The sequence below is a fragment of the Tupaia chinensis genome, unplaced genomic scaffold (assembly GCF_000334495.1).
Source record: "Tupaia chinensis unplaced genomic scaffold, TupChi_1.0 Scaffold143598_1, whole genome shotgun sequence".
In the NCBI taxonomy this organism is placed as follows: Eukaryota; Metazoa; Chordata; class Mammalia; order Scandentia; family Tupaiidae; genus Tupaia; species Tupaia belangeri.
This window is the reverse complement of record NW_006203444.1, coordinates 144,235-149,279: the sequence shown is the minus strand read 5'-3', so window position 1 is coordinate 149,279 and position 5,045 is coordinate 144,235. Positions and strand designations below refer to the sequence as shown.

The following is a 5,045-nucleotide window of genomic DNA, read 5'->3' as shown; positions in this document are numbered from 1 at the left end:
CTTCTTAAGTCTCGCTAGTGGTGTATCAATTTTGTTTATCTTTTCAAAGAACCAGCTTTTACTTTCATTTATTTTCTGTATAGCTCATTTATTTTCTATTTCATTTGTTTCTGCTCATGTTTTTATTATTTACTTTCTCCTGGAGTTTTTTTTTTTTTTTAATCTTTTTGCTGTTGCTTTTCCAGTTTTGTGAGGTATGATGTTAGGTGATCCATTTGCCTTCTTTCCATCTTCCTCTTATATGCACTAATTGCTATGAACTTCCCTCTTAAGACTGCTTTAGCAATGTCCCAAAGATTATGGAAACTCGTGTCCTCATTGTCATTGGCTTTCATGAACTTTTGATTTCAGCCTTTATTTCTTCAGTACTTGTGGAGTCATTCAGAAGTAGGTTATTAACTTTCCAGGTATTTGAGTATTTTTGAGGATTTCTCTTGAAATTAATATCAGGTTTAATTCCATTGTGGTCAGAGATGATGCTGGGTATAGTTTCTATGCTTTTGAATCTGTAGAGGCTTGCCTTGTTCCCTATGATGTGGTCAATCTTCGAGAATGTTCCACGTGGCGGTGAGAAAAAAGTGTATCTCGAGGTTTGGGGATGGAAAGTTCTATAGATGTCTGTTAAGTCCATTTGATTTATGATATCGTTTAGATCCTTTATCTCTTTACCTAATTTTTGTTTAGATGATCTATCCAGAGGGGATAGTGCAGTGTTGAGGTCTCCATTAATTAGTGTGTTGCAGTCTATCTCCCTTTTTAGATCTAGCAGTTTTTCCTTCACATATTTGGGTTCTCCTGTGTTAGGTGAATAGATATTAGTAAGTGTTATATCTTCTTGATTGATTGACCCTTTTACTACAATATAGTGTCCTTCTTTGTCTCTTTGAACAGTGTAGAAATTAGTATTGTCCTTAATGTGAATGCCACATGTGGTGTGTGTGGGGCCTGGGGAAGAACATTTGGAGTAGGAATATGAAGACAGCATTGTTGAGACAGGGAGGTAGTGTTATATTTTTATCAACTCGACCGGGGAGAAATGTTCTTATATTGAAATGATCACCTTGTAAGCTAAATAATGTGATTGAATGTATTAAAAAATGTAAAATAAAGAAAGAAAGAAAGAAAAAAAAAGAAATTAGTATTGTGACTCCAGCTCTTTTAAGGTTCCAATTTGCATGGAAAATCATTCTCCAACCCTTCCCTTTCAGTCTATGTATATCTTTACCCATGAAGTGGGTTTCTTGTAGGCAACAGATAGAGAGTTTTTGGGTTTTAATCCATTCAGCCAGTCTGTGTCTCTTGATTGGAGAATTTAACCCATTAACATTCAATGTTATTATCGATGTAACTGGATCTGTCCCGACGTTTAAGTTGGCCATTGTCACAGCAGCATTTTATTCCTTTGTTTCTGTCTGTTAGCTCTTTAGTTTTCCTGGGACAGTACTTTCTTCAGGGTTTCTTGGAGAGCTGGCTTGGTGCTGGCAAATTCTTTCAAGTTTTGTTTGTCTGAGAAGATTTTAATCTTTTTTTTTTTTTTCCATATAAAGGATAGTCTGGCAGGATACAATAATCTTGGTTGACATTGTTTCTCTCTTAACACTTTCAATACATCTTCCCATTCTTTCCTTGCTTGCATTGTTTCCGTTGAGAGTTCGGTGTTAGCCTGATGGGGTGACCTTTGTAATTCACTTGTCGTTTCTTTCTTGCCAGTTTTAGTATGTTATCTTTATCTGTGGTCCTAGCGATTCTGGCTATGATATGCCTTGGGGAAGATCTTAGGTTGATTCTATTTGGGGTCCTTTGTATTTCTTGGGTCTCTCTCGACTGGGAAAATTTTCTTCCAAGATTTCATGGAATAAGTTTTCCATGCCCTTATTAGTTTCTTCATCTTCTGGGATACCAATTATTCGGATGATAGGACGTCTAATGGAATCTAGGATTTCTTGTATGTTATCCTCATGTTTTTTTTTTTTGTTGTTGTTGTTGTTATTCTCTCTATTTTTTTGGTGGTTTTCTCTAGGTCAGAAGTTTTGTCTTCTACATCAGAGATTCGATCTTCAGCATGGTCTAATCAACTTTTAATACTTTAGAGAGAGTTTTTGATTTCCTGTATTACAGACTTCACCTCTAATAGTTCCAATAGTTCCATCTTATTCTTTCTTAGCATGTCCATTTCTTCCTTCATATGGTGGAAGGACTTTCTCATCTCCTGTAGTTCATTGTCTCTTTTCTGTTCCAGCTCATAGTATTTGTTCAACATGAATGTTCTAAATTCTATATCAGACATTTTGGTAACGTCCTTTTTTTTTTTTTTTTTCCAAGAAAAGGAATGGAGTCACTGTGTTCTTTTGATGGACATATATTTCCTGCTTTATTAAGACCTGAGATTCTTCTTCTACTTCTAACCATTGGGAGATGTGTTCCCTTTAAAATACCATTTAAGAGAACGTTTCCTCGAATAGGAGCAAGTGTGTTTCCTTTTTGCTGTGGAATGTAAATTGCCAAAGTCTCTCTTCTATTGTGTTTAGCAATGTGATCCAAGGAAAAGTATTCTCTTCAGATGTACAAAGAAAAGTATCTCCTTTTTTTCAGGTGGTTCAGTGAAAGGGAGGATCCCAGAGAGTCTTAAACTACTAGAATATTTCAGTACTGTAATTCTAGACCTATCTAAACTGCCAGGGATGGTGTAGCTAAAGGAATTGAGGACCAAATATGTGGGAAGAAAATAATAAGGAGAATAAAGAGAAAGTAGTGCACCACGTGCTAGTGTGCGGCATGCAATTTCACCAGGGGTTGAAAAATAGTAGTGGTGTGTCTGTAGGGCTGTGGGTGTTCCTATGTGGTAATGAGAAGAGATAATTTTACAAATGAAAGAAGAGGAAAATGAGAGAGAGAGAGAGAGAGAGAGGAAAAAGTGTACCTGGCTTAGAGAGAGGGGTCTCTGGCTTGGGGGTCCCTGGACTAGAGCTACAGTGGGTAGTCCTCCCTCAGAGTTCCTGGCCCAGGGTTCAAAAGATGGAAGTTGGGTGTCTGTAGGCCGAGAGTGTTCCTGGCTGACAGAGAGAGGGGTCTCTGGCTTGGGGGTCCCAGGGCTAGAGCTACAGCGGGTAGTCCTCCCTCAGAGTTCCTGGCCCAGGGGTCGAAAGATGGGAGTGCTTGTGTAGTTTTTCTAATCGACTTCAGTTGAAGTGTGGGGTACATGGCCCCCACACAGCCCCTCCATTTTCCTCTTCACCTGCTGTTGCCCATTATTGGGTGTCACACTGCTGGCATGCTCTCTCTTGTGGCTTCTTAAAGACTCCCAGTGAGGATTTTGATCTCTGTGCCACAAGTTGGTCCTGTGTTGCTAGTGTAGTTCCATTTAAGGAACCTGTGATATCCTCATATCCTGGGGCACTATGAGGTGCATAAAGGGGCCTCAGGTCTACTGGAGACTGCACGTTCTTGAATAGGACTTTCATCAGTGATGAAATGGAGAAAACATCACTTACTCTTCCATGGAGATGTTAAAGGAGGATGTTGTGGTATCTTCTCCCACTTATGCTCACATTCCCTATTGCAGTATGACTTGACTGAAATCAGAAAGTTACAGGAAAGAAACTGGTGACACAGGCTGGACACAAGGCTCTGAAGCATATTCCTTTCCAACATCCAAGTTTCTTATTCGTTCCACCATGTACAGGCACCTCTTACCTCAGGATGGCATTTCTTGTAGGAGGGTTCTCTGTCTCAGGAATATGGTTTGTAGACCAGGTTGCTCCACCAGTCTCCTGGAAACTCTCTGCACCTGAATACTGGGTGAAATTTATTAGGATCTCTGCTCAGTATCAAAAAGTAAAAATAAGATTAATTTTTTAAAAAAATTCAGAAGCACAGAGTTGGCATCACAATGAACTTTTGTGCTTAGAAAAATCTCTTCATTTTCCTAAACAGTGACCTCGCTTACAGTACTTTTTTTTTTTTTTGTAGATGTTTTTGCTTTAGAGTGTGTGTGATCACCAGAAAGAGAAATACAGAGAGACAGAAAGCGAGAAATCATACCCACCCCCCAGGGGGATAGCCATGCCACAATCCCTTCCCCTCCATTTTCCTCTCGGGATCTTGGGCAGGCACGCGCATGCGCCCAGCTTGAGTTTAAGTCCCTGGGTCCAGGACTCGAACCATTGTCGACTACATGGAAGTTCAGTGACATAGCCATTATACCAACTGCTGGTCCTGCTTACAGTATTTAAAATAGGAATGGAGGGCTGCCTAGACACAAGGATTTGGTTTTCAACCCTGTGACAAAATGCTGCTGTTGACTGAAGAAGAAAACTGTGTAGTGTTTGAGAAGATCATGAAATACACCCAGGAGCTCTTCAGCTGCCAGCAGACAGGCCCTACTGTTTCAGGCTGCACAACAACTGACTGGGTGAATGATGAGATCTGAAAGCTGGCTGCCAATATCTCTGGGTCAAGTTCATGTTACTGGGGAACTGCTTTGGAAAATTCACTAAGACTCTCAAGTTTTGGTTGCACTTCATGACTCTGAATTACCTTGCACCTTATGCCAATTATAAATGTGAATAAATCCTGCAGCAGAGCAGTCCTTTCTATATGGGAATCATGTGTTGAAATTTGGACTGTGCGAAATCACTGAAAACACTTCTCAATACCAAGTAGGGGTTGGTGTACTCCACGGCAGACATCCCTTTGGGTTTTGGGGTGGCAGCAAAGTCTACACAAGACTGCAGAGCAAATTCCATGATTGCAGATTTCATCAAGCAGAATATGTGTGACATGAAGAGACATTGACTTAAAAGGAAGTCATTCTGAGTACTTACAACTGTGTGGAAGGACCTAGCTTTGCTTCACTCCACCATTGTGTTGAATTTTGTCAACACTGTGACCTCTTCAGGGACTTCTTAGTTTGACATCATCTCTATCATTGACAAATGTAGGCTGGATTCTTACTATATGAAAGTCGCTCAGAAATTGAGTTTCAGATCTTTGCATTTATGACTAAACAGAATACTCTGTTTTACATTAGAATAACAGGGTTTTTT

At 39.8% G+C, this 5,045-nt stretch overlaps 1 pseudogene; it reads left to right on the top strand.

Moving 5' to 3' along the window:
• The first annotated feature begins 4,288 nt into the window (after positions 1-4,288).
• LOC102482216 (60S ribosome subunit biogenesis protein NIP7 homolog pseudogene) lies at positions 4,289-4,799 on the top strand (annotated as a pseudogene).
• The last annotated feature ends 246 nt before the right edge of the window (positions 4,800-5,045 follow it).